Source organism: Lissotriton helveticus, chromosome 7 (genome assembly GCF_964261635.1).
Source record: "Lissotriton helveticus chromosome 7, aLisHel1.1, whole genome shotgun sequence".
Lineage (NCBI taxonomy): Eukaryota > Metazoa > Chordata > Amphibia > Caudata > Salamandridae > Lissotriton > Lissotriton helveticus.
The window spans coordinates 1,935,912,398-1,935,924,532 of record NC_136068.1 but is presented as its reverse complement, the minus strand read 5'-3'; the positions used below and the strand labels follow the sequence as shown (position 1 = coordinate 1,935,924,532).

Genomic DNA, 12,135 nt, shown 5'->3' with positions numbered 1-12,135 from the left:
AAAATCGCAATATTACTTGCCTATATCAATTGCAATATATATATAACCAAACTAGAATCTTGGCTAAGCAAATCCAAACAAAAAGCGTCACATTTAGCGATCTTACCAAGCAAAGGTCTCCAGCCTCCAATTGCCAAGCTCTGAATCAACCAAATGGTCACTGTAAGACGAACGCCAAAAGAGATCTCAGTCGAAGACCGGCACCACCTGGAGGGTCGAATCAGGAAAATCGTAAGAGCACTTCGGCCTGCAAAGACAAGGGCCTCCTCATGCAGTGCACATCTTTAGTGAGATTCTAAACCTCCATAAAGACCACTCCGTCGGGCATCCGAGTCGCCGATGAGCCCCGCGTAACGGGTGCCAATTTGTGGGGGTGAGCCCTTTCAGGAGACCACATGGTGCAGGCGTTCGCCCTTTTGCGCACTGGTCCTTTAGACTGACAAAGTAGAGATTGGCATGGAAGCTGAAATATCAAGAAACTATTTTATTAAGACTCATGAGTAGAACCTACATCGCTACAGAACCCTCAGGCAATGTATGAGGTAGCACATGGAGTACAGAAACCATGGGCCTTATATACACCTTTTACTGCAGAGGCGGTACAATTGTACACACAAATAGTCCGTTACATACAAGGATACATCACAATTGCTTAGTCAACAGAATGGGAGCAGCTACAATGCTGCTGACATCAGTTTAAATAGCCTGACAGTTAAGTACATGACAGGTGCATCCTAACAGCTAAGGCCTCTCTGAGCATGTGCAGTACTCAGGCTCATTGCTGCAGGAGCTAATTATAGATGATGACTCAGGCGAAATAGAGAAGCGGGCAACAGCAAAGACTGGGAAGCACATGGCAAACACAGGGCTTAACTAAAACGGATGCTAAAAACAAAATTGCTTCAGCTCATGCTAACTGTAGTCTCTGCCAAGTTTCCACAACAGGAAGTCCCATTCCTAGTTCCCAGAGTATGGTACCTCGCTCTCGGTTAAGAGGGGGACAGGTTGAGATTCAGGGGCAGTAAGATGATGTCTCACCAGTCTTGGGATGGGAGTGTGGATGAATGTTGTGATGCACTGGACGTTTGAGTGATTTGTTAGCACGGTAAATGGTGTTAAAGGGCTGTTCAAAACATTTTGTCAGACCGAACAGGCCCCGTAATTGTTTTCCGGAGTCGCACCAACACCTGTTGGAGTGTTTAAGTTCTGTGGTTGTAGGAAACTTACATTGGGGGAGGGATACTAGAAGAATGGTGCAAGTGTCTTCCAACTCAGAGTAGTGGAAATGGTTCAGAGTAGCCCAGCTAGGTGACCTTGTAAGTGAGGAGGTTACAAGGCCTCACATCCTGTCCCACAGGGGAAGGTGTGAGACTGGGCCGTTTTCCGAGCCTCAACCTCAGTCTCCAGTGCAGGATGGTTCTTAGAGGGAACACCAGGTAGGGAGTCTAGTCTGTCCTATCGGACCGTTCTTCGAGGGGATCTTCCCATTTTAGGTAAGCTGGTAGTGTCTGTAATCAGACCTCCATGAGTTCTGGTGTCTGGCAGTGCCCCTCCTAAGTTGAATGTGCGGAAGTCCAGATTGAGGGGTGACAGGGGAAAAGAGTCCCCAGAGGAAGAACCATTGGGTCAGGGGCAAGCCAGAAGGGCTGTCACCAAGGATTGGCCATGGTGACGCCACTTCTGTCCTGGGGCATCTTCGCGCACTGTCAGAGGGACAGGAGGTCGCGAGACTGTCACACGACACATTAGGTATGTGTCACCCTTGGGGAGCGGGGTAGGCGTGCCCTCCATGAAGTCCTGGTTCGCCGGGCATCTGACCAAAGGGTACCGTCCCTGGGTTGGGGAGCCAGGAGCAGGTGTTTTCCGACCTGGACGGCAGATCAACTGTAATCAGTGTCCTGACCGGTTTGCCTTCTAGGGGTACCACTCCAGATGGATGGTGCAGGCCTAGCCGCGATCTTTAGGGTCCCTGACATTGTGTGGTAGTACTAACTTTAGAGCAGGTGGGGCCCATCTTAAGTGAAGAAACCCTGATCGTCAGAAGGGAGGGTATAGGGCTCTGGAAGGGGGTGCAGAGGGATGGAGTCCTCGCCTCTGACCCCAGTGCAGCTGGTAAATGTGGATCCCAGGTGGTAGACCAGTTGATGGAGAGAGGTCCTGAACTGGTGGGAGAGTTGTGCTCTGGTGGGTACTTCTTCTGGGAGAGTGCGGTACCCCAGAAGTAGAGGTAGGGTGAGGAGACGCTTCGCCCGTGACCTCTGGTCAGCCTGAGGGTGCGGACCCTAGGTTGAAGGATCGGTGGTAGTTTGGAACTACACTGAGAGGGAGAGTGGAGAATGGCTATTATGTGCCAGGGTTTAAGGACCAATGACATCTGGTTGGCCTGGGCCTGGCCGTGGACAACTAGGGAGTACCAGTGGGGTAGCCTAGTTGGGTCTGAGAGTTTTTTTTACGGGGGTAACCATGTGGGTTCAGAGTGGCGTAGAACCGGAGGGTGTCCCTGCAGTGCGGGCCCAGGTCGGTGTTCTATCACCCGAAGCAGGGAAGCCCATCAACGTAGTGATTGGTCTACCCTGAATTTTGGCTGGAAGGGGGTTGTGTTGGACTTCGCCCTTTTTGCAGGTTCACCCCTAAACTTTTAGCATTTCTCCCAGCCCTTTTCTCTGTGTAGTGTTAGTGGTCTAAGGCCGCTGGGCACTTTAGCCCTGTGGTCCAGTGTAAAGTGCGTGCGCTCTCTGTTACATTTAGTGGGAGTGAGAGTGGTCTGCCCTCCCATAGGAATGCATGGGGGATTCCCTGCTCAGTGTGTGTCAGTGGTAATTTCTGTTATGAGAGTAGCAGTATGGTCAAGCCTGGTATGTATGAAATTGTGAGAATAAATGCTGCGCAATGGTGTGCGCAGATTTATCATGACTGTGAGAAATGCCACTTTTAGAAGTTGGCATTTCTGTGTGCTATGTGTCCGCCTGCCTGATGTGAATTGCATGTCTGGTTTTGGAGGGACAGGGCAGGCTGAGCCAGACGTGGGTTGAATAGCGAGATCTGCAGTTGGAGTATGGGGAGGGAGACCCTTTGATCTGAGCAGGGCTGTGCCTGGCAAGGGGAATGATGGCTCCACCTCCCACTGTGCGGCTGATGGCAGACCCCCTCTTCCTCAAAGTCAGGATGCAGTTCTCCAGGACCACAACGAACTGGTTCTGGCTGGGTTCAGTGACTTGTGACTTTTGAGAACAAAGTCTTTTGGTGGTATAAGTAAAGGGGCTGTGACCCCATGAAATTGTTCAGTTCTATGGTGCTCTTCTAGGATGATGTGCTGCTCCTGATCCTGCTGGGGCATGCTGCTGCTGGGGCCCAGGAGGAACTGCCCTGAGTGCTTGCCTCTCTGGCCCCTGCATTGCCCCCTTGATTGCTGAGTGCTTTTTCTTTTCGAGCTGTGGCTCCCTGCACCCTGTGAGTGATATATTTTAATTCTTTCCTGGAGGAAGAACGTGTTACTTCTGGATGCCAAGACGAACCTCTGTCCGTGTAACTAGAGGGAAAGGACTTTGAAACTTTCATCCATCTTGCTGAAGCAACTACCCAAGGGCCTGATTTGAGCTTGCCTCCTACTGAAGTCTCAGGGACATTAGACTTCACCCATCAGCCGTCTGGATTCCTATTTGAGGGGAATTCTCCTCGCAAGTGAGGCCTCTGTGGAGAATTCCAGAGCCTCTGGTTCAACTGCGGGGAACGCGGGCTGAAAGTCATCGTTATCACTATTGTGGGCCGCCACAGCTGAGGAGCTGTTGCCGCTGAGAGCCCGCATTTGCCTGTGTTGCCAAAGTCATCTTTTATTGCTATTGTGGGCCGCCGCATCTGAGGAGCTGTTGCCGCTGAGAGCTCGCATTTGCCTGTGTTACCAAAGTCATAGTTATCGCCATTGTGGGCCAACGCATCGGAGGAGCTGTTGCCACTGAGAGCCTGTATTTGCCTGTGTTACCAAAGTCATCGTTATCGCTATTGTGGGCCGCCGCAGCTGAGGAGCTGTTGCCTCCGAGTGCCCGCATTTGCCGTCCTATGAGAATCATCGCTATCGCTATTGTGGGCCGTTACAGCTTAGGAGCTGTGCCGCTGAGTGCCCGCCTTTGCCATACTACAAAAATCATCGCTAATAATGTTGTGGGCCGCTGCAGCTGAGGAGATGTGCCTCTGAGTGCCCACCTTTAAGCCCCTTACTTTCACAGCTGTGCATCACTCAGTGCCAGCTGCATCTTTTAGGTCTGCGCAATTGCGCATATGGATTCTGCTGCGTTGGCAGCTGCCCTGACACTTTGGACATAGGGCATTTTGAACCCCTTTGAGAAGGCCGGTTGGCCAGAGCGACTGTCAGGTTTGTAGGGTGCCAGGCCCTAATGTGATGGATGTGGTGCTAGGAAATGTGATTTATGTAGTATGATTTACACACCCTATTTCCTAAGGTGAGTTATGCTTAGGAGGTTATGGTCTAATATGTTTAGGCTTATGAGGTTGGTGCAGGATATATTTCACGCCTAATGTGATACAGTGGATAATATGATTTATGTTACAGGATGATGCGGAGTCCAGTGTTTGCCATTAATTGCTGGTTGTGTTCCAAGCTTATTATATATTCTCCGTTTACTATCTTTACTAAGTGGAGAAGTGTGGCTCAGGGGTTAGAGGCAGCAGACCCGGAAGCTGAGATCGGTCCTGGACCAGGGTTCAATTCCCCGCCTCGGCGGGTCTTGGGCTAAAAATTCCACGGACTCGATAATTCTCGCCCCGGTGCCTCCTCGACTCACGGGTTCACACTCTGCGACTCTGGGCAATAGCTTGCTTAATCTCCACAACGGCCCCTCGCGGCGGGATGCCTGACTTTCACCTTGTGGATACCCTGCTATCTCACAGGGGAATACCAGGAAGGGTTCCCTAAGCAAGCGCCGGGAAACCCACTGCGGGTAGCTGTGCGCTATATAAGCTCAACTACATTTACATTTAAGTGATGGTTCTGACAGTGGTCCAAGTGGCCCTGTCATGTGTATATAATCCCCTGTAAATATAGCCCCGTGCCAGTCGGCACAGTGTATATTGTGTGATTACTATTCTAATGTGTTTTATGATAATACAAAGGCTATTTTGTATATAAACTTGTGTGGAGTTCCTTTTGTGGTGTGCCTAGTATGTTGTTGCTGTGTGGATTGCACAAATGCTTTACACATAGCCTCCGGGGTAAGCCTGACTGCTCATGCCAAGCTACCAAGGAGGTGAGCTGGGGTCATCTTTGGCGTGTAACTCCCTTGCTCTGACTAGAGCAGTGGTTTCTGCCTGGATAAGGCTCAAGCCCTAGCCAACCTGAAATCCCATTTCTAACAAGTCTCATCTAAGGGCTCAATTGACATCCACCGGCTGGGAGGAGTCACGTGTTGGGAGCCTTCAATAAATATTCAGTGATGACAAAATGATCGTATTTCTTCCGGGAGCAGCGCACGTCCGTCTGACAGCTTCTTAGACAAGTTAAAGCAAACGTAAGACATTAAGTTAGATACCATGGTAAGGTAGAAAAAGACAAAAAGCACACACTTCTTGGCAGCAGGGATGTCAAAGGTATATCACTGGCTGTGATAAAATCTCCATTATAAATGCTGCAATCTTCCACCAAATGCTTGAACCATCCCTAGGAATGTGGCAAAGATAACTTAACAAACAGAAAAGTAAAGATGGGAGTTGGAATATCAGCTGATCCAGTGTGAACAGGAAAGTATTGTCAAGAAGAGTGTGAATGGAGCTGCATTTGTTTTATACTTCCTGAAGTGTTATCTTTATTGCATACATCTTGAAGAGTTTCCTTTGTCATATACTTCCTGAAGAGTTACAGTTGTTATACACTTTGTAAAACTGAAGTGACAGCAGCATATCCTAATCACTTCTTTTTCCACAATGTCTTCTTGTTTAAATGAAATCTTGACTGTGCGTATTCCTAAAGCTATACCTCTAGCGAATGGGTGTTCCGTGAGTGCCCTTTCTTTACTAACTTATCACCTCCTTTTCTGAATTAAGATGTGGCATGTTCAATAGAAAATGCATTTAAATATCTGTGTATGGTGAAATATCTCTTGGTTACTTAAAAAAGTGGTAAAGAAGAGATGGCTTTTACAAATAGTTAAATATTGTGTATTTACATTCTCTTACATTTCCATTTAGTAATTTTAAATCTCTTTACATCCAACAGGAAACCAGCCTTTAATGCACAAATGATTGTGAATAATGACTTTAATCGTGTAAATGTGCAAAAGTCATCCGAAAAAATTTGCTCCAATATGCAGGTAAAGAGCTGCACAGTCAGAGACTGAGGAACCTGAACATAAACTGATTGATCCTGGAAGAAGCAGTCACGAGCAATTCAATGGATGTAAGAGTCTGAGCTGTGCACCTCCATGCCACAAGACGAAGAAATGACCTCTAGAAAATTAACGCAACAGCAATAACAACTAACCACTGCCTGTATAAACAAGTATCCAAGATTTAATGATTGGATCTGTGTGAGGTGGAGACAGCATTCCTGTAATGATGGTAGACCACCATTCAGTGCACTAGGTATATTGTAAACTATTTCTGGCTAAACCACAGGAGCAAGAGAAAAGCACAATGGGGTGGAGCCAGACAACTGAAGAGTGAAGGAGAGAGAGGAGCAATGATCTACAAGACTGTCCCAATTTGCATCGACCTGAAGGAAGACTAATCTTCACTCGTAAACATGCAAAACCATTATACAATCTAAAGACATAACCACATACAAAGAAGCTTTACTTGCCACAAGTATAATATATGTAGTTGGTGAGTCTTGTATTTCGTTGTAAAATCTGAAATCAAGCATCCAAAATACCACACACATACAAGGAATGTGAGAATAACACAAGTGCTTTATCAACCGTGTTAGCTCCTCAGGAAACACAGTCATGGGATGCAGACAAATATAAACCCGACCCAGAGACACTAACCAAGAAAGAAAAATCATTCAAAAGCAGCAAGAGCTTTAGTTTGTCATCACTACTAAAGAGCCATCAACAAACACACACAGGAGAAGCAACGTGCAATTGCAATAAATGTGTGAAGAACTTTAGTCAGTTAGCACTCCTAAAAGATCACACATGGCGGAAAAACCATACCATTGCAATGAATGAGTGAAGGCATTCAGTTGGTTATCACAACTCCAAATGCATCAGCGAACACACACAGGGGAAAAACCGTACCATTGCAATGAATGTGGGAAGACATTCAGTCAGTTATCAAATCTACGAACACATTTGCGAACACACACTGGGGAAAAGCCATACGATTGCAATGAATTTGGAACTAGTTTTAGTGATTCCTCAACTCTCAGGAATCATCACCGAACACACACAAGGGACAAACCATACCATTGCAGTGAATGTGGAAGTAGTTTTAGTCATTCCTCAACTCTCAGGATTCATCAGCGAACACACACAGGGGAACAACCATTCAAGTGCAGTGAATGTGTGAAGAGCTTTAGTGCGTTATCACATCTGGAAGTACATCAGCGAACACACACTGGGGAGAAACCATACCATTGCGGTGAATGTGGAAGTAGTTTTAGTCAATCCTCAACTCTCAGGATTCATCAGCGAACACACACAGGGGAACAACCATTCAAGTGCAGTGAATGTGTGAAGAGCTTTAGTGCGTTATCACATCTAGTACTACATCAGCGCACACACACAGGGGAAAAACCATACCATTGCAATGAATGTGTGAAGAGCTTCAGTCGGTTATCACATCTACAAGAACATCAGCGAACACACACTGGGGAAAAACCATACCATTGCAATGAATGTGGAAGTAGTTTTAGTCAATCCTCAAATCTCAGGAGTCATCAGCGAACACACACTGGGGAAAAACCATACCATTGCAATGAATGTGGAAGTAGTTTTAGTCAATCCTCAACTTTTAAGATTCATCAGCGAACACACACAGGAGAAAAACCATTCCAATGCAGTGAATGCGTGAAGAGCTTCAGTCAGTTATCGAAGCTCCAAAGACATCAGCGAACACATACTGGGGAAACACCATACCATTGCAAGGAATGTGTGAAGAGCTTTAGCCAGTTATCACATCTACAAGGACATCAGCGTACACACACCGGGGAAAAACCATTCCAATGCAGTGAATGTGTGAAGAGCTTCAGTCTGTTATCACAGCTCCAAACACTTCAGCGAACACATACTGGGGAAAAACCATACCATTGCAATGAATGTGTGAAGAGCTTTAGCCAGTTATCACAACTCCAAAGACATCAGCGAACACACACTGGGGGAAAAACCATACCATTGCAATGAATGTGTGAAGAGCTTTAGCCAGTTATCACAAATCCAAAGACATCAGCGAACACATACTGGGGTAAAACCATACCATTGCAATGTATGTTTCAAGAGCTTCATTCAGTTATCAAATCTCCAAAGACATCAGAGAACACACACAGTGGCGAAGCCAGTGAATGTGTGAAGAACTTCAGTTGTTTATCACACCTCAAAATACATCAGCGATCGCACACAGGGGAGAAACCATTCCATTGTAGCGAATGTGGAAGTAGTTTTAAGGAATCTTCAAAATGATGGAATCCTCAGTGAATAAACACTGGAGAAAAGTGTAAAAGTCCAATAATAAAGATCAAAATCCATAGAAAGAAATCCAGTTTATTGTCAGTGAGCACAGTACATCCATTCAGGCTGAAATCAGTTCAGGATCCCAAACACATTCCAAATGATGTCACATAAACAGCAAGGCAAGTGCCACTAGTCAAATGAATACACATTCCAAGATTAAAAGGGCAATCCAAATAAAAGGGAAATACAGAATATAACAAATGGCCATTCAAGTGCAGTGAGTGCGTGAAGTGCTTTAGTCCATTATCAGACCTACGAAGACATCAACGAAAGCACACAGGTGAAAATCCCTACCACTGCATTGAATGTGGAAGTAGTTTTGGTGACCCTTCAACATTAAGAAATCATCAGCAAACACACTTAGGGGAAAAGCCATTCAAGTGCCCTGAATGTGCGAAGAGCTTTAGTCGATTATCAATACTACGAAGACATCAGCAAACACATACAGGGGAGAAACCATACCATTGCAGGGGATTTGGAAGTAGTTGCAGAAAGGGTTTTCAGCTAACTACAGGGATTAGTGACAAAACCTATAAACACAACACACTTGAATACATTTAACAAGCACAGACTGGAGAATATTTTTAGCTGGGTTTGGTGTTTGGCCATTTTGTACAACGACTGGTTCAATGACAGCTGCTAGAGAACAACGTCCAAAGGCACAAGAAGTCAAAGTAGGAAAATGTGACCTGTAACTCTGAGAGATAATGCTTGCAGTGCACAACATTTACCTCTGAAGCCCTGACGCAGGAAAAAATTATGCTCATTTTGATCATCACATGCATATGTAAAAGCACCCACCATAGTGTCACTTCCCCAGAGGTGTCCAATATCAAGCTGGACTCTTGGGAAATTTGCTGGCTCACCACTGACTGTAAATGATTCACAGTGAGATTAATTGTATATGAATATATTTTAGACGTGTGTTATTTACAGAGAATCACCCAACCAACTCTTAACTGGTGAAAGGACAGAATCCGTGCATGATGGCAAAATTATTGATCGGAGAGAGAGCTGTTGAAAAGTTTAGCTCTGAATAGGTTTCTGAAAGATTGAGTGTTAGGTAAAGATTGAATCTTGAGCAGTAAAAAATTCCAGCTCATAGAGAATTAAACTATCGACTCCCTGCTTTACATTTCTTGAACCTTGGCACTGTAAAAAAATCTGGATTCAGAAGTAAAGGAACACAAAAGATACTGATTTTCGACACAAATGATATTCAGGTTTGTATTTACAAGTAAAAAGAAACTCTTGTTTTATAAACAGCCGGTGAATGAATGGACATAAAAAGTGCTGCCTCGTGAGAAAACAGTGAAACTTTGTGATGCAGTTGGGAGGTCCTCAGACCACAAATAAGATAGATTGTAGCATTCTGACTCATCTCTAATGTGCTTTTGTGTTGCTGGAGCTGACAAATAAACAGTGCTCTCATAGTCCAGCCTTGTGTAGAGGAAGGAGTTCACCAATATAATATGCATATCAGAAGAAAAGATACATCTTCAGTAGCCACAGATAGTAGAAACTAATGCTTTCCACCGAGGTAATTTTAACAAAGTGTTGAGTCCGGGAAGTTCTTCCTGCTGCCGAGTATCATCACCACCGCCACCACCCAGCCAGTGAGGAAAAGCAATGAGACTGCTCTTCAGCATACCCATCCTTATGCATAACACACTACAGGGGTTTGCTCCAGGGTCAAACTCACTTTACTTTCATGTTAACAGCAACAAGTTCTAAACTGAACAAATTATATTTACGAACAAGTGGTTTGTACGGCCATTGGTGCCATAATACATTTCAAACCCAATACTTTATGAATCGGTATTAATGATACATAACCAAACATCCAAACACCACCTATGTATGGACATCCAAGAGCCTTTAAAAACCACACTACAGAGGTGTATACCAGGATCCAACTCAATTTACTTTAACGTTAACATGAACTAAATTATGATACAGCATGAACAATCATGAGACTATGAAGTGTACACAATGATGACTAGATTTTAAATATTACTAACAAATGTATGTTTTGATTTGTAATAAAAACAAAAAATGTATTTGAATTCATGGTATTTGACTGCTGATTGTATGGAAAAAGAAGTTAAATGTGATTTCTTCCCTAAACTATAAAGATAATTTGTGATGTCAGCAAGGAGCCTAATTTATTTGGCAATAGAGGGGTAAAATCTCGATAGCATGACTGCTTTCAGCAGGGAGTCTAGCGCTGGTGGTATCAGAGTGGACTATTCTCCCCAGTGTGCCTTCTCTCAGAGTGAGAGGCGGTTCTTTGCTTGAGACGGTACCACCTCTGCATCTGTGTTAATGAAGAGAGAAGTGCTACCTCTAATACTGAGATCTGGGCTTCACTCCTGTGTTGGGAACTTAAGTCAGTCGTTTTTACCCAATAAATACCAGATTTAATTTGGAAAACAAAAAATGTGTGTATTTTGGCATTCCTCTCGTTAATAATCCATAAAAATGCTACCGAATGAGGAGTATTTGAAAGCATTCTCCCTTACGAGGGATTTAAATATGCATTTGTCACATGCAAAATTGACTTACATTTTTATTTGAAGGTTCTTATATAGCGCTTCTTTATCTAATAATGCCTGATGGGTTTTCTCAGAGTGCCCCTTCTCCTTCGGAAGAAGTTTTTCATTGACAGACCCAATGTGATCTCCAATGGAAAGATGACAGTCTCTCCAACTCCAAAACCGGGCTGGTGGAAGGACCGGTGGTTTGGCTGGTACAGTGATCTGTCTGCCACACCCTGAATCCTGCCTGTCTTTCTTTAGTGATTTTTCTATTTTGAGTTACATTTGAAAACTGTCCCCCTCATGTATAGTTTGACAATGTGCGTTTAATTGAACGTTGTCTAAAAGTAGTGTGCAGCTCTCTTAGGCTGCATAGGGCTTGTGCAAAACGATTGTGTCTCCAAACACTTTCTGCTGACTGCGGTGTCTTAGTGTCCACGTTCAACCTGGGATCCTATCTGTTTGTCGCCCCCATTATAAGACGGTGGTGCTGCAGATAAAAGGGCATGAGAACTGTAGTGATGCCTTCATAGAACCAAAGATATTTCACAAACATCTCATGTGTATGCGCCCAGCTGTTGCCAGGAGCCCGGACCACTGCTCTTTTCATACTTGACTTGGGACACAGGCAGATATACTCTTATACGGGCCGGGAACGCCTAGATATCAAACGATCAAGCACATCTAAATGTATTAACCACCCATATGACACTTTCGGGCATTCCATGACATGGAGGAGCCTTTAATCTTATCCTGACCAACTCTCCAAACATCTTTTGTGGACAGATCACTCTTTAATTAACTTAGGGTACCCCGGGTCAACTCTGCCCCTTCCATGGCCCCCTACAGTCTCCGTAGTCAGTGGCATAAAATAACACCTGACCATCTTATAAACACATTCCCAGCAACTATTATCCTGG

General features: G+C 44.9%; 1 pseudogene across 1 annotated transcript in view; it reads left to right on the top strand.

Moving 5' to 3' along the window:
- Positions 1-10,749, top strand: part of LOC144767891 (uncharacterized) — a 45,157-nt pseudogene extending 34,408 nt beyond the window's left edge. The window contains exon 2 of the transcript XR_013598375.1: positions 6,227-10,749. The product of XR_013598375.1 is annotated as an uncharacterized LOC144767891 (transcript). The remainder of the gene's footprint in view (positions 1-6,226) is intronic.
- Positions 10,750-12,135: the final 1,386 nt, after the last annotated feature.